This window comes from Garra rufa, chromosome 2 (genome assembly GCF_049309525.1).
Source record: "Garra rufa chromosome 2, GarRuf1.0, whole genome shotgun sequence".
NCBI lineage: Eukaryota > Metazoa > Chordata > Actinopteri > Cypriniformes > Cyprinidae > Garra > Garra rufa.
Window position 1 is genome coordinate 64,155,475 of NC_133362.1, and position 16,437 is coordinate 64,171,911.

The 16,437-nt window shown below is 46.9% G+C and overlaps 14 non-coding genes across 14 annotated transcripts; all 14 read right to left on the reverse strand.

Moving 5' to 3' along the window:
* Positions 1 to 99: 99 nt before the first annotated feature.
* trnap-agg (transfer RNA proline (anticodon AGG)) lies at positions 100 to 171 on the reverse strand. The gene has a single exon. It is a non-coding gene; the product is annotated as a tRNA-Pro (tRNA).
* A 335-nt stretch (positions 172 to 506) lies between these two features.
* trnap-agg (transfer RNA proline (anticodon AGG)) lies at positions 507 to 578 on the reverse strand. The gene has a single exon. It is a non-coding gene; the product is annotated as a tRNA-Pro (tRNA).
* Positions 579 to 2,474: 1,896 nt separating this feature from the next.
* trnap-cgg (transfer RNA proline (anticodon CGG)) lies at positions 2,475 to 2,546 on the reverse strand. Its single transcript has one exon. It is a non-coding gene; the product is annotated as a tRNA-Pro (tRNA).
* A 1,321-nt stretch (positions 2,547 to 3,867) lies between these two features.
* Positions 3,868 to 3,939, reverse strand: trnap-agg (transfer RNA proline (anticodon AGG)). The gene has a single exon. It is a non-coding gene; the product is annotated as a tRNA-Pro (tRNA).
* Positions 3,940 to 4,273: 334 nt separating this feature from the next.
* Positions 4,274 to 4,346, reverse strand: trnal-aag (transfer RNA leucine (anticodon AAG)). The gene has a single exon. It is a non-coding gene; the product is annotated as a tRNA-Leu (tRNA).
* A 1,384-nt stretch (positions 4,347 to 5,730) lies between these two features.
* trnap-agg (transfer RNA proline (anticodon AGG)) lies at positions 5,731 to 5,802 on the reverse strand. The gene has a single exon. It is a non-coding gene; the product is annotated as a tRNA-Pro (tRNA).
* Positions 5,803 to 6,137: 335 nt separating this feature from the next.
* On the reverse strand, positions 6,138 to 6,209 carry trnap-agg (transfer RNA proline (anticodon AGG)). The gene has a single exon. It is a non-coding gene; the product is annotated as a tRNA-Pro (tRNA).
* Positions 6,210 to 8,105: 1,896 nt separating this feature from the next.
* trnap-agg (transfer RNA proline (anticodon AGG)) lies at positions 8,106 to 8,177 on the reverse strand. The gene has a single exon. It is a non-coding gene; the product is annotated as a tRNA-Pro (tRNA).
* A 335-nt stretch (positions 8,178 to 8,512) lies between these two features.
* trnap-agg (transfer RNA proline (anticodon AGG)) lies at positions 8,513 to 8,584 on the reverse strand. The gene has a single exon. It is a non-coding gene; the product is annotated as a tRNA-Pro (tRNA).
* Positions 8,585 to 10,457: 1,873 nt separating this feature from the next.
* trnap-agg (transfer RNA proline (anticodon AGG)) lies at positions 10,458 to 10,529 on the reverse strand. The gene has a single exon. It is a non-coding gene; the product is annotated as a tRNA-Pro (tRNA).
* Positions 10,530 to 10,864: 335 nt separating this feature from the next.
* On the reverse strand, positions 10,865 to 10,936 carry trnap-agg (transfer RNA proline (anticodon AGG)). Its single transcript has one exon. It is a non-coding gene; the product is annotated as a tRNA-Pro (tRNA).
* A 282-nt stretch (positions 10,937 to 11,218) lies between these two features.
* Positions 11,219 to 11,290, reverse strand: trnap-agg (transfer RNA proline (anticodon AGG)). The gene has a single exon. It is a non-coding gene; the product is annotated as a tRNA-Pro (tRNA).
* A 1,384-nt stretch (positions 11,291 to 12,674) lies between these two features.
* trnap-agg (transfer RNA proline (anticodon AGG)) lies at positions 12,675 to 12,746 on the reverse strand. The gene has a single exon. It is a non-coding gene; the product is annotated as a tRNA-Pro (tRNA).
* Positions 12,747 to 13,081: 335 nt separating this feature from the next.
* Positions 13,082 to 13,153, reverse strand: trnap-agg (transfer RNA proline (anticodon AGG)). Its single transcript has one exon. It is a non-coding gene; the product is annotated as a tRNA-Pro (tRNA).
* Between the last annotated feature and the right edge of the window lie 3,284 nt (positions 13,154 to 16,437).

The window sequence follows — 16,437 nt, forward strand, 5'->3', positions numbered from 1 at the left end:
GTTTAAATTGCAGATGAGGAACTGAGAAAAAGGGTGCGACTTAGACGTCAAAAGAAAGCCGGATCAATGGATGCAACTTTAAAAATGAAGGCTGAATGCGGGCTCGTCCGAGATTTGAACCCAGGACCTCTCGCACCCTAAGCGAGAATCATACCCCTAGACCAACGAGCCTCTTTCCTGTTGGAACCCACTGCGCTCCTCGTAAAGGAAGCAGGATGCACGCTACAAATTAATAAGAGCACTTTTAAAGCTGCAGACGGACTCATCCTGGATTTTAAACCCAAGACCTCTCGCACCCAGAATGTTAATCATACCCTTAGACAAACGAGCCTATCAATGGTGTGCAGTCGTGAAGAAGGCACATACGGCTGCAAAAAACTCCCACATCCTTTCTGCTGGGTCTCCACCAGATTGGACAGCCCTTACAATCGAATGTTGACCAAAACTTGTCAGGACGTGAGCCTCGAATCAACCCCAGACTGAAAACAGGCCTCAAAGGCCACGGCGGGCTCGTCCGGGATTTGAACCCGGGACCTCTCGCACCCTAAGCGAGAATCATACCCCTAGACCAACGAGCCAACTACCTACACAATTCATTGTACCCGGCCACATGCTTTACTGCACCCCTGGTAAAAAAAGTCCATTTTGGCACTTACAGGATAGACATTAAAACTCAAGTAAAACAGGCTTTAACGACTGAGTCGGGCTCGTTCGGGATTTGAAGCCGGGACCTCTCGCAACTTAAGCGAGAATCATACCCCAGACCAGCGAGGCATTCAACCAAACTCTTCACTGTGCTCCCGGTAAAGAAAGCAGGATGTACAGATACACATTAAAAGAGCACTTTTGAAGTTGCTGACAGGCTCGTCCGGGATTTGAATCCGGGACCTCTCGCACCCTAAGCGAGAATCATACCCCTAGACCAACGATCCAACTACCTACACAATTCATTGTACCCGGCGACATGCTTTGCTGCACCCCTGGTAAGAAAAGTCCATTTTGGCACTTACAGGATAGACATTAAAACTCAAGTAAAACAGGCTTTAACGACTGAGTCGGGCTCGTCCGTTATTTGAACCCGGGACCTCTCGCACCCGAAGCGAGAATCATACCCCTAGACCAACGAGCCATTCAACCAAACTCTTCACTGTGCTCCCGGTAAAGAAAGCAGGATTCACAGATACACATTAAAAGAGCACTTTTGAAGTTGCAGACAGGCTCGTTCGGGATTTGAAGCCGGGACCTCTCGCAACTTAAGCGAGAATCATACCCCTAGACCAACGAGCCATTCAACCAAACTCTTCACTGTGCTCCCGGTAAAGAAAGCAGGATTCACAGATACACATTAAAAGAGCACTTTTGAAGTTGCAGACTGGCTCGTTCGGGATTTGAAGGTGGGCCCTCTCGCAACTTAAGCGAGAATCATACCCCTAGACCAACAAGACTCCTAGGGGTGTGACGTCGTGAAGACGACAGATATGGCTGCAAAAAAAAAAAACTCTTATCTGCCACAGCTACACCAGCTTGGGCTTCCCTTCCAATCGAGTGTTGACCAAAGCTTATCAGGGTAAGGGACTTGAGGCTCGATCCCAACCCAGATGGTTGCAGTGCAGCGCCGCCCAACTATGGCAATGGTCGGATCGACTTATACAACTCCAGAAACCCGGGACCTCTCGTACCCGCTGTGCGTTGGTTTTCAATTATACTTCTGCATCATTGTCCGCGTCGACGTGCAGTACACATGCGAACCGCTAGTCTGCAGTGTCCACGGGCATGATGCTTGTGTAAACCGGAGTACCACGGCAGAGGCCGAAGAAAAGGCCGTAGCTACGGCGACTGTTCGACCCAGAAGTATAAATCAGACTTTACACTCTCCCAAATGAGCTATATTGACAATGCCACGTCTGGCCAGTGACCAGCGCTGTAAATGACATTGACACTGAAAAAACCACAAGTAGGAAGATTTCAGTCCTACCTAATGATGGCTTGCAACTGAGCCAAAGCAAGCAGGATAGACAGCTACTCCTCCAAAAAGGTGTTTTCAAAGCTTCAGACAGGCTCGTCCAGGATTTGAACCCAAGAACTGTCGCACCTGAAGCAAGAATCACAACCCTAGACCAACGAGCCACACAAATCTGCTTGCTCCCTTGGTTGCCAAATGCAAAAAGACTATGCACATGGCTGCTAAGACACTCATTTTTGCCATGCCTCCACCAGCTCGGGCTAACTTCCCAATCGACTGTTGACCCCAAAAATGTCACGCGAAAGATGTGAAGCAAGGTTCAACTGTAGACGGTTGCCATCTGAGCGATTTCTGTGACCATACCTCCTTTCAGTGCAAACTCTCAAACCCATCAAGCTAAGCAGCCACCCAAGTTTAAATTGCAGATGAGGAACTGAGAAAAAGGGTGCGACTTAGACGTCAAAAGAAAGCCGGATCAATGGATGCAACTTTAAAAATGAAGGCTGAATGCGGGCTCGTCCGGGATTTGAACCCGGGACCTCTCGCACCCGAAGCGAGAATCATACCCCTAGACCAACGAGCCATTCAACCAAACTCTTCACTGTGCTCCCGGTAAAGAAAGCAGGATTCACAGATACACATTAAAAGAGCACTTTTGAAGTTGCAGACAGGCTCGTTCGGGATTTGAAGCCGGGACCTCTCGCAACTTAAGCGAGAATCATACCCCAGACCAACGAGGCATTCAACCAAACTCTTCACTGTGTTCCCGGTAAAGAAAGCAGGATGCACAGATACACATTAAAAGAGCACTTTTGAAGTTGCAGACTGGCTCGTTCGGGATTTGAAGGTGGGCCCTCTCGCAACTTAAGCGAGAATCATACCCCTAGATCAACAAGACTCCTAGGGGTGTGACGTCGTGAAGACGACAGATATGGCTGCAAAAAAAAAAACTCTTATCTGCCACAGCTACACCAGCTTGGGCTTCCCTTCCAATCGAGTGTTGACCAAAGCTTATCAGGGTAAGGGACTTGAGGCTCGATCCCAACCCAGATGGTTGCAGTGCAGCGCCGCCCAACTATGGCAATGGTCGGATCGACTTATACAACTCCAGAAACCCGGGACCTCTCGTACCCGCTGTGCGTTGGTTTTCATTTATACTTCTGCATCATTGTCCGCGTCGACGTGCAGTACACATGCGAACCGCTAGTCTGCAGTGTCCACGGGCATGATGCTTGTGTAAACCGGAGTACCACGGCAGAGGCCGAAGAAAAGGCCGTAGCTACGGCGCCTGTTCGACCCAGAAGTATAAATCAGACTTTACACTCTCCCAAATGAGCTATATTGACAATGCCACGTCTGGCCAGTGACCAGCGCTGTAAATGACATTGACACTGAAAAAACCACAATGATGATGCCTTGCAACTGAGCCAAAGCAAGCAGGATAGAAAGCTACTCCTCCAAAAAGGTGTTTTCAAAGCTTCAGACAGGCTCATCCAGGATTTGAACCCAAGAACTGTCGCACCTGAAGCAAGAATCACAACCCTAGACCAACGAGCCACACAAATCTGCTTGCTCCCTTGGTTGCCAAATGCAAAAAGACTATGCACATGGCTGCTAAGACACTCATTTTTGCCATGCCTCCACCAGCTCGGGCTAACTTCCCAATCGACTGTTGACCCCAAAAATGTCACGCGAAAGATGTGAAGCAAGGTTCAACTGTAGACGGTTGCCATCTGAGCGATTTCTGTGACCATACCTCCTTTCAGTGCAAACTCTCAAACCCATCAAGCTAAGCAGCCAACCAAGTTTAAATTGCAGATGAGGAACTGAGAAAAAGGGTGCGACTTAGACGTCAAAAGAAAGCCGGATCAATGGATGCAACTTTAAAAATGAAGGCTGAATGCGGGCTCGTCCGGGATTTGAACCCGGGACCTCTCGCACCCTAAGCGAGAATCATACCCCTAGACCAACGAGCCTCTTTCCTGTTGGAACCCTCTGCGCTCCTCGTAAAGGAAGCAGGATGCACGCTACAAATTAATAAGAGCACTTTCAAAGCTGCAGACGGACTCATCCTGGATTTTAAACCCAAGACCTCTCGCACCCAAAATGTTAATCATACCCTTAGACAAATGAGCCTATCAATGGTGTCCAGTCGTGAAGAAGGCACATACGGCTGCAAAAAACTCCCACATCCTTTCTGCTGGGTCTCCACCAGATTGGACAGCCCTTACAATCGAATGTTGACCAAAAGATGTCAGGACGTGAGCCTCGAATCAACCCCAGACTGAAAACAGGCCTCAAAGGCCACGGCGGCCTCGTCCGGGATTTGAACCCGGGACCTCTCGCACCTTAAGCGAGAATCATACCCCTAGACCAACGAGCCAACTACCGACACAATTCATTGTACCCGGCCACATGCTTTACTGCACCCCTGGTAAAAAAGGTCCATTTTGGCACTTACAGGATAAACATTAAAACTCAAGTAAAACAGGCTTTAACGACTGAGTCGGGCTCGTCCGTTATTTGAACCCGGGACCTCTCGCACCCGAAGCGAGAATCATACCCCTAGACCAACGAGCCATTCAACCAAACTCTTCACTGTGCTCCCGGTAAAGAAAGCAGGATGCACAGATACACATTAAAAGAGCACTTTTGAAGTTGCAGACAGGCTCGTTCGGGATTTGAAGCCGGGACCTCTCGCAACTTAAGCGAGAATCATACCCCTAGACCAACAAGACTCCTAGGGGTATGACGTCGTGAAGACGACAGATATGGCTGCAAAAAAAAACAACTCTTATCTGCCACAGCTACACCAGCTTGGGCTTCCCTTCCAATCGAGTGTTGACCAAAGCTTATCAGGGTAAGGGACTTGAGGCTCGATCCCAACCCAGATGGTTGCAGTGCAGCGCCGCCCAACTATGGCAATGGTCGGATCGACTTATACAACTCCAGAAACCCGGGACCTCTCGTACCCGCTGTGCGTTGGTTTTCAATTATACTTCTGCATCATTGTCCGCGTCGACGTGCAGTACACATGCGAACCGCTAGTCTGCAGTGTCCACGGGCATGATGCTTGTGTAAACCGGAGTACCACGGCAGAGGCCGAAGAAAAGGCCGTAGCTACGGCGACTGTTCGACCCAGAAGTATAAATCAGACTTTACACTCTCCCAAATGAGCTATATTGACAATGCCACGTCTGGCCAGTGACCAGCGCTGTAAATGACATTGACACTGAAAAAACCACAAGTAGGAAGATTTCAGTCCTACCTAATGATGGCTTGCAACTGAGCCAAAGCAAGCAGGATAGACAGCTACTCCTCCAAAAAGGTGTTTTCAAAGCTTCAGACAGGCTCGTCCAGGATTTGAACCCAAGAACTGTCGCACCTGAAGCAAGAATCACAACCCTAGACCAACGAGCCACACAAATCTGCTTGCTCCCTTGGTTGCCAAATGCAAAAAGACTATGCACATGGCTGCTAAGACACTCATTTTTGCCATGCCTCCACCAGCTCGGGCTAACTTCCCAATCGACTGTTGACCCCAAAAATGTCACGCGAAAGATGTGAAGCAAGGTTCAACTGTAGACGGTTGCCATCTGAGCGATTTCTGTGACCATACCTCCTTTCAGTGCAAACTCTCAAACCCATCAAGCTAAGCAGCCAACCAAGTTTAAATTGCAGATGAGGAACTGAGAAAAAGGGTGCGACTTAGACGTCAAAAGAAAGCCGGATCAATGGATGCAACTTTAAAAATGAAGGCTGAATGCGGGCTCGTCCGAGATTTGAACCCAGGACCTCTCGCACCCTAAGCGAGAATCATACCCCTAGACCAACGAGCCTCTTTCCTGTTGGAACCCACTGCGCTCCTCGTAAAGGAAGCAGGATGCACGCTACAAATTAATAAGAGCACTTTTAAAGCTGCAGACGGACTCATCCTGGATTTTAAACCCAAGACCTCTCGCACCCAGAATGTTAATCATACCCTTAGACAAACGAGCCTATCAATGGTGTGCAGTCGTGAAGAAGGCACATACGGCTGCAAAAAACTCCCACATCCTTTCTGCTGGGTCTCCACCAGATTGGACAGCCCTTACAATCGAATGTTGACCAAAACTTGTCAGGACGTGAGCCTCGAATCAACCCCAGACTGAAAACAGGCCTCAAAGGCCACGGCGGGCTCGTCCGGGATTTGAACCCGGGACCTCTCGCACCCTAAGCGAGAATCATACCCCTAGACCAACGAGCCAACTACCTACACAATTCATTGTACCCGGCCACATGCTTTACTGCACCCCTGGTAAAAAAAGTCCATTTTGGCACTTACAGGATAGACATTAAAACTCAAGTAAAACAGGCTTTAACGACTGAGTCGGGCTCGTTCGGGATTTGAAGCCGGGACCTCTCGCAACTTAAGCGAGAATCATACCCCAGACCAGCGAGGCATTCAACCAAACTCTTCACTGTGCTCCCGGTAAAGAAAGCAGGATGTACAGATACACATTAAAAGAGCACTTTTGAAGTTGCTGACAGGCTCGTCCGGGATTTGAATCCGGGACCTCTCGCACCCTAAGCGAGAATCATACCCCTAGACCAACGATCCAACTACCTACACAATTCATTGTACCCGGCGACATGCTTTGCTGCACCCCTGGTAAGAAAAGTCCATTTTGGCACTTACAGGATAGACATTAAAACTCAAGTAAAACAGGCTTTAACGACTGAGTCGGGCTCGTCCGTTATTTGAACCCGGGACCTCTCGCACCCGAAGCGAGAATCATACCCCTAGACCAACGAGCCATTCAACCAAACTCTTCACTGTGCTCCCGGTAAAGAAAGCAGGATTCACAGATACACATTAAAAGAGCACTTTTGAAGTTGCAGACAGGCTCGTTCGGGATTTGAAGCCGGGACCTCTCGCAACTTAAGCGAGAATCATACCCCTAGACCAACGAGCCATTCAACCAAACTCTTCACTGTGCTCCCGGTAAAGAAAGCAGGATTCACAGATACACATTAAAAGAGCACTTTTGAAGTTGCAGACTGGCTCGTTCGGGATTTGAAGGTGGGCCCTCTCGCAACTTAAGCGAGAATCATACCCCTAGACCAACAAGACTCCTAGGGGTGTGACGTCGTGAAGACGACAGATATGGCTGCAAAAAAAAAAAACTCTTATCTGCCACAGCTACACCAGCTTGGGCTTCCCTTCCAATCGAGTGTTGACCAAAGCTTATCAGGGTAAGGGACTTGAGGCTCGATCCCAACCCAGATGGTTGCAGTGCAGCTCCGCCCAACTATGGCAATGGTTGGATCGACTTATACAACTCCAGAAACCCGGGACCTCTCGTACCCGCTGTGCGTTGGTTTTCATTTATACTTCTGCATCATTGTCCGCGTCGACGTGCAGTACACATGCGAACCGCTAGTCTGCAGTGTCCACGGGCATGATGCTTGTGTAAACCGGAGTACCACGGCAGAGGCCGAAGAAAAGGCCGTAGCTACGGCGCCTGTTCGACCCAGAAGTATAAATCAGACTTTACACTCTCCCAAATGAGCTATATTGACAATGCCACGTCTGGCCAGTGACCAGCGCTGTAAATGACATTGACACTGAAAAAACCACAAGTAGGAAGATTTCAGTCCTACCTAATGATGGCTTGCAACTGAGCCAAAGCAAGCAGGATAGACAGCTACTCCTCCAAAAAGGTGTTTTCAAAGCTTCAGACAGGCTCGTCCAGGATTTGAACCCAAGAACTGTCGCACCTGAAGCAAGAATCACAACCCTAGACCAACGAGCCACACAAATCTGCTTGCTCCCTTGGTTGCCAAATGCAAAAAGACTATGCACATGGCTGCTAAGACACTCATTTTTGCCATGCCTCCACCAGCTCGGGCTAACTTCCCAATCGACTGTTGACCCCAAAAATGTCACGCGAAAGATGTGAAGCAAGGTTCAACTGTAGACGGTTGCCATCTGAGCGATTTCTGTGACCATACCTCCTTTCAGTGCAAACTCTCAAACCCATCAAGCTAAGCAGCCAACCAAGTTTAAATTGCAGATGAGGAACTGAGAAAAAGGGTGCGACTTAGACGTCAAAAGAAAGCCGGATCAATGGATGCAACTTTAAAAATGAAGGCTGAATGCGGGCTCGTCCGGGATTTGAACCCGGGACCTCTCGCACCCTAAGCGAGAATCATACCCCTAGACCAACGAGCCTCTCTCCTGTTGGAACCCTCTGCGCTCCTCGTAAAGGAAGCAGGATGCACGCTACAAATTAATAAGAGCACTTTTAAAGCTGCAGACGGACTCATCCTGGATTTTAAACCCAAGACCTCTCGCACCCAGAATGTTAATCATACCCTTAGACAAACGAGCCTATCAATGGTGTGCAGTTGTGAAGAAGGCACATACGGCTGCAAAAAACTCCCACATCCTTTCTGCTGGGTCTCCACCAGATTGGACAGCCCTTACAATCGAATGTTGACCAAAACTTGTCAGGACGTGAGCCTCGAATCAACCCCAGACTGAAAACAGGCCTCAAAGGCCACGGCGGGCTCGTCCGGGATTTGAACCCGGGACCTCTCGCACCCTAAGCGAGAATCATACCCCTAGACCAACGAGCCAACTACCTACACAATTCATTGTACCCGGCCACATGCTTTACTGCACCCCTGGTAAAAAAAGTCCATTTTGGCACTTACAGGATTGACATTAAAACTCAAGTAAAACAGGCTTTAACGACTGAGTCGGGCTCGTTCGGGATTTGAAGCCGGGACCTCTCGCAACTTAAGCGAGAATCATACCCCAGACCAGCGAGGCATTCAACCAAACTCTTCACTGTGCTCCCGGTAAAGAAAGCAGGATGTACAGATACACATTAAAAGAGCACTTTTGAAGTTGCTGACAGGCTCGTCCGGGATTTGAATCCGGGACCTCTCGCACCCTAAGCGAGAATCATACCCCTAGACCAACGATCCAACTACCTACACAATTCATTGTACCCGGCGACATGCTTTGCTGCACCCCTGGTAAGAAAAGTCCATTTTGGCACTTACAGGATAGACATTAAAACTCAAGTAAAACAGGCTTTAACGACTGAGTCGGGCTCGTCCGTTATTTGAACCCGGGACCTCTCGCACCCGAAGCGAGAATCATACCCCTAGACCAACGAGCCATTCAACCAAACTCTTCACTGTGCTCCCGGTAAAGAAAGCAGGATTCACAGATACACATTAAAAGAGCACTTTTGAAGTTGCAGACAGGCTCGTTCGGGATTTGAAGCCGGGACCTCTCGCAACTTAAGCGAGAATCATACCCCAGACCAACGAGGCATTCAACCAAACTCTTCACTGTGTTCCCGGTAAAGAAAGCAGGATGCACAGATACACATTAAAAGAGCACTTTTGAAGTTGCAGACTGGCTCGTTCGGGATTTGAAGGTGGGCCCTCTCGCAACTTAAGCGAGAATCATACCCCTAGACCAACAAGACTCCTAGGGGTGTGACGTCGTGAAGACGACAGATATGGCTGCAAAAAAAAAAAACTCTTATCTGCCACAGCTACACCAGCTTGGGCTTCCCTTCCAATCGAGTGTTGACCAAAGCTTATCAGGGTAAGGGACTTGAGGCTCGATCCCAACCCAGATGGTTGCAGTGCAGCGCCGCCCAACTATGGCAATGGTCGGATCGACTTATACAACTCCAGAAACCCGGGACCTCTCGTACCCGCTGTGCGTTGGTTTTCATTTATACTTCTGCATCATTGTCCGCGTCGACGTGCAGTACACATGCGAACCGCTAGTCTGCAGTGTCCACGGGCATGATGCTTGTGTAAACCGGAGTACCACGGCAGAGGCCGAAGAAAAGGCCGTAGCTACGGCGCCTGTTCGACCCAGAAGTATAAATCAGACTTTACACTCTCCCAAATGAGCTATATTGACAATGCCACGTCTGGCCAGTGACCAGCGCTGTAAATGACATTGACACTGAAAAAACCACAATGATGATGCCTTGCAACTGAGCCAAAGCAAGCAGGATAGAAAGCTACTCCTCCAAAAAGGTGTTTTCAAAGCTTCAGACAGGCTCGTCCAGGATTTGAACCCAAGAACTGTCGCACCTGAAGCAAGAATCACAACCCTAGACCAACGAGCCACACAAATCTGCTTGCTCCCTTGGTTGCCAAATGCAAAAAGACTATGCACATGGCTGCTAAGACACTCATTTTTGCCATGCCTCCACCAGCTCGGGCTAACTTCCCAATCGACTGTTGACCCCAAAAATGTCACGCGAAAGATGTGAAGCAAGGTTCAACTGTAGACGGTTGCCATCTGAGCGATTTCTGTGACCATACCTCCTTTCAGTGCAAACTCTCAAACCCATCAAGCTAAGCAGCCAACCAAGTTTAAATTGCAGATGAGGAACTGAGAAAAAGGGTGCGACTTAGACGTCAAAAGAAAGCCGGATCAATGGATGCAACTTTAAAAATGAAGGCTGAATGCGGGCTCGTCCGGGATTTGAACCCGGGACCTCTCGCACCCTAAGCGAGAATCATACCCCTAGACCAACGAGCCTCTTTCCTGTTGGAACCCACTGCGCTCCTCGTAAAGGAAGCAGGATGCACGCTACAAATTAATAAGAGCACTTTTAAAGCTGCAGACGGACTCATCCTGGATTTTAAACCCAAGACCTCTCGCACCCAGAATGTTAATCATACCCTTAGACAAACGAGCCTATCAATGGTGTGCAGTCGTGAAGAAGGCACATACGGCTGCAAAAAACTCCCACATCCTTTCTGCTGGGTCTCCACCAGATTGGACAGCCCTTACAATCGAATGTTGACCAAAACTTGTCAGGACGTGAGCCTCGAATCAACCCCAGACTGAAAACAGGCCTAAAAGGCCACGGCGGGCTCGTCCGGGATTTGAACCCGGGACCTCTCGCACCCTAAGCGAGAATCATACCCCTAGACCAACGAGCCAACTACCTACACAATTCATTGTACCCGGCCACATGCTTTACTGCACCCCTGGTAAAAAAAGTCCATTTTGGCACTTACAGGATAGACATTAAAACTCAAGTAAAACAGGCTTTAACGACTGAGTCGGGCTCGTTCGGGATTTGAAGCCGGGACCTCTCGCAACTTAAGCGAGAATCATACCCCAGACCAGCGAGGCATTCAACCAAACTCTTCACTGTGCTCCCGGTAAAGAAAGCAGGATGTACAGATACACATTAAAAGAGCACTTTTGAAGTTGCTGACAGGCTCGTCCGGGATTTGAATCCGGGACCTCTCGCACCCTAAGCGAGAATCATACCCCTAGACCAACGAGCCAACTACCTACACAATTCATTGTACCCGGCGACATGCTTTGCTGCACCCCTGGTAAGAAAAGTCCATTTTGGCACTTACAGGATAGACATTAAAACTCAAGTAAAACAGGCTTTAACGACTGAGTCGGGCTCGTCCGTTATTTGAACCCGGGACCTCTCGCACCCGAAGCGAGAATCATACCCCTAGACCAACGAGCCATTCAACCAAACTCTTCACTGTGCTCCCGGTAAAGAAAGCAGGATTCACAGATACACATTAAAAGAGCACTTTTGAAGTTGCAGACTGGCTCGTTCGGGATTTGAAGGTGGGCCCTCTCGCAACTTAAGCGAGAATCATACCCCTAGACCAACAAGACTCCTAGGGGTGTGACGTCGTGAAGACGACAGATATGGCTGCAAAAAAAAAAAACTCTTATCTGCCACAGCTACACCAGCTTGGGCTTCCCTTCCAATCGAGTGTTGACCAAAGCTTATCAGGGTAAGGGACTTGAGGCTCGATCCCAACCCAGATGGTTGCAGTGCAGCTCCGCCCAACTATGGCAATGGTTGGATCGACTTATACAACTCCAGAAACCCGGGACCTCTCGTACCCGCTGTGCGTTGGTTTTCATTTATACTTCTGCATCATTGTCCGCGTCGACGTGCAGTACACATGCGAACCGCTAGTCTGCAGTGTCCACGGGCATGATGCTTGTGTAAACCGGAGTACCACGGCAGAGGCCGAAGAAAAGGCCGTAGCTACGGCGCCTGTTCGACCCAGAAGTATAAATCAGACTTTACACTCTCCCAAATGAGCTATATTGACAATGCCACGTCTGGCCAGTGACCAGCGCTGTAAATGACATTGACACTGAAAAAACCACAAGTAGGAAGATTTCAGTCCTACCTAATGATGGCTTGCAACTGAGCCAAAGCAAGCAGGATAGACAGCTACTCCTCCAAAAAGGTGTTTTCAAAGCTTCAGACAGGCTCGTCCAGGATTTGAACCCAAGAACTGTCGCACCTGAAGCAAGAATCACAACCCTAGACCAACGAGCCACACAAATCTGCTTGCTCCCTTGGTTGCCAAATGCAAAAAGACTATGCACATGGCTGCTAAGACACTCATTTTTGCCATGCCTCCACCAGCTCGGGCTAACTTCCCAATCGACTGTTGACCCCAAAAATGTCACGCGAAAGATGTGAAGCAAGGTTCAACTGTAGACGGTTGCCATCTGAGCGATTTCTGTGACCATACCTCCTTTCAGTGCAAACTCTCAAACCCATCAAGCTAAGCAGCCAACCAAGTTTAAATTGCAGATGAGGAACTGAGAAAAAGGGTGCGACTTAGACGTCAAAAGAAAGCCGGATCAATGGATGCAACTTTAAAAATGAAGGCTGAATGCGGGCTCGTCCGGGATTTGAACCCGGGACCTCTCGCACCCTAAGCGAGAATCATACCCCTAGACCAACGAGCCTCTCTCCTGTTGGAACCCTCTGCGCTCCTCGTAAAGGAAGCAGGATGCACGCTACAAATTAATAAGAGCACTTTTAAAGCTGCAGACGGACTCATCCTGGATTTTAAACCCAAGACCTCTCGCACCCAGAATGTTAATCATACCCTTAGACAAACGAGCCTATCAATGGTGTGCAGTTGTGAAGAAGGCACATACGGCTGCAAAAAACTCCCACATCCTTTCTGCTGGGTCTCCACCAGATTGGACAGCCCTTACAATCGAATGTTGACCAAAACTTGTCAGGACGTGAGCCTCGAATCAACCCCAGACTGAAAACAGGCCTCAAAGGCCACGGCGGGCTCGTCCGGGATTTGAACCCGGGACCTCTCGCACCCTAAGCGAGAATCATACCCCTAGACCAACGAGCCAACTACCTACACAATTCATTGTACCCGGCCACATGCTTTACTGCACCCCTGGTAAAAAAAGTCCATTTTGGCACTTACAGGATTGACATTAAAACTCAAGTAAAACAGGCTTTAACGACTGAGTCGGGCTCGTTCGGGATTTGAAGCCGGGACCTCTCGCAACTTAAGCGAGAATCATACCCCAGACCAGCGAGGCATTCAACCAAACTCTTCACTGTGCTCCCGGTAAAGAAAGCAGGATGTACAGATACACATTAAAAGAGCACTTTTGAAGTTGCTGACAGGCTCGTCCGGGATTTGAATCCGGGACCTCTCGCACCCTAAGCGAGAATCATACACCTAGACCAACGAGCCAACTACCTACACAATTCATTGTACCCGGCGACATGCTTTGCTGCACCCCTGGTAAGAAAAGTCCATTTTGGCACTTACAGGATAGACATTAAAACTCAAGTAAAACAGGCTTTAACGACTGAGTCGGGCTCGTCCGTTATTTGAACCCGGGACCTCTCGCACCCGAAGCGAGAATCATACCCCTAGACCAACGAGCCATTCAACCAAACTCTTCACTGTGCTCCCGGTAAAGAAAGCAGGATTCACAGATACACATTAAAAGAGCACTTTTGAAGTTGCAGACAGGCTCGTTCGGGATTTGAAGCCGGGACCTCTCGCAACTTAAGCGAGAATCAGTCCTTAAGTGAGTTCAGTCCTCAGACGAGAAAGAACGACGGCGCGTAAGTGTCTACTTTAATACTATTTCACTAGGCGGTCGTTACTTAGAGTTGCTGCTAAAAGCACTTTGTCGTTTCTGTTTAATTACTTATTCCTAAGTATTAATTTTAAGCCGCTGTTCTCTTAAGCACTCTGTAGTTTCTATTCAATTATTAGTTAATATTAAATTTGAGCTGCTTCTAAAACGCACTCTGTAGTTTCTATTTACTTATTGGTTAAATATTAAATTTGAGCTGCTTCTAAAACGCACTCTGTAGTTTCTATTTACTTATTAGTTAATATTAAATTTGAGCTGCTTCTAAAACGCACTCTGTAGTTTCTATTTACTTATTGGTTAAATATTAAATTTGAGCTGCTTCTAAAACGCACTCTGTAGTTTCTATTTACTTATTGGTTAAATATTAAATTTGAGCTGCTTCTAAAACGCACTCTGTAGTTTCTATTTACTTATTGGTTAATATTAAATTTGAGCTGCTTCTAAAACGCACTCTGTAGTTTCTATTCACTTATTCGTTAATATTAAATTTGAGCTGCTTCTAAAACGCACTCTGTAGTTTCTATTTACTTATTCGTTAATATTAAATTTGAGCTGCTTCTAAAACGCACTCTGTAGTTTCTATTTACTTATTGGTTAATATTAATTTTGAGCTGCTTCTTAAAGTACTCTGTTGTTCTATTTAATTATTCGTTTGTTTTATTTACATCTATTCACTGTTAGAAAAGGAGTGTTCTTCTGTTATTTGTCCTGCGATTGTTTTTGCTTTAAATTCTAGTTTTTATTGCAATCATTAAAATTGATAACTGAGCGTACGGCCAAGGGAAGCTTTTGTTTTTGTCATATCGTTCCCTTCTGGAGCTATTACAAGTGCGAAGCTGTTGCTTTTTGAGTTTCTATTGAGCCATTTTGCGTGCGGGCGAGACATTCGCGGCTCACTGAGCCTAGGAGGCGTGGCTAGCGAGAATACTGCTTAAATAGTTTGCTTACTTTCCATACTGCGGGAAAGTGAGTTCAGTCCTCAGACGAGAAAGAACGACGGCGCGTAAGTGTCTACTTTAATACTATTTCACTAGGCGGTCGTTACTTAGAGTTGCTGCTAAAAGCACTTTGTCGTTTCTGTTTAATTACTTATTCCTAAGTATTAATTTTAAGCCGCTGTTCTCTTAAGCACTCTGTAGTTTCTATTCAATTATTAGTTAATATTAAATTTGAGCTGCTTCTAAAACGCACTCTGTAGTTTCTATTTACTTATTGGTTAAATATTAAATTTGAGCTGCTTCTAAAACGCACTCTGTAGTTTCTATTTACTTATTGGTTAAATATTAAATTTGAGCTGCTTCTAAAACGCACTCTGTAGTTTCTATTTACTTATTGGTTAATATTAAATTTGAGCTGCTTCTAAAACGCACTCTGTAGTTTCTATTTACTTATTGGTTAAATATTAAATTTGAGCTGCTTCTAAAACGCACTCTGTAGTTTCTATTTACTTATTGGTTAAATATTAAATTTGAGCTGCTTCTAAAACGCACTCTGTAGTTTCTATTTACTTATTGGTTAATATTAAATTTGAGCTGCTTCTAAAACGCACTCTGTAGTTTCTATTCACTTATTCGTTAATATTAAATTTGAGCTGCTTCTAAAACGCACTCTGTAGTTTCTATTTACTTATTGGTTAATATTAAATTTGAGCTGCTTCTAAAACGCACTCTGTAGTTTCTATTTACTTATTGGTTAATATTAATTTTGAGCTGCTTCTTAAAGTACTCTGTTGTTCTATTTAATTATTCGTTTGTTTTATTTACATCTATTCACTGTTAGAAAAGGAGTGTTCTTCTGTTATTTGTCCTGCGATTGTTTTTGCTTTAAATTCTAGTTTTTATTGCAATCATTAAAATTGATAACTGAGCGTACGGCCAAGGGAAGCTTTTGTTTTTGTCATATCGTTCCCTTCTGGAGCTATTACAAGTGCGAAGCTGTTGCTTTTTGAGTTTCTATTGAGCCATTTTGCGTGCGGGCGAGACATTCGCGGCTCACTGAGCCTAGGAGGCGTCCCTAGCTTTTATCATTGAAGCACTGTTTGGTTGTCTATTTAACTGCGTCAGAACAGCTGACGCTGAAGCGTCAGCGGAAGCGTTCAGCCTCCTCGCGTGAAGACCGACGAGAGTAAAGACTGCGACTTTTCCTGCGCGACTTCTCCGAGCAACGACACCGACAACGCACTTAAGTACTCCTCTCCTTTATTTCACTCTTCTTTCTGTCCTCCTCTATCATGTGTTTCCAACTCATTCCGGTGGTCTCTTCACACCGCACTAATATCACACGCACACGTCGACGCAATATTTCTAACCTGCGTCCTATCGACACTTCTTCCACTGAACCTTTCTCTTTCACGGTTGGACTCTGGAACTGTCAATCAGCTGTAAACAAATCTGACTTCATTTCAGCATTTTCTGTGCAATCTGGTTTGAGCATTCTAGGCTTGACTGAGACCTGGATTCGTCCAGAAGACTCTGCAACCCCAGCTGCTCTTTCTAATAACTTTTCCTTCTCTCAC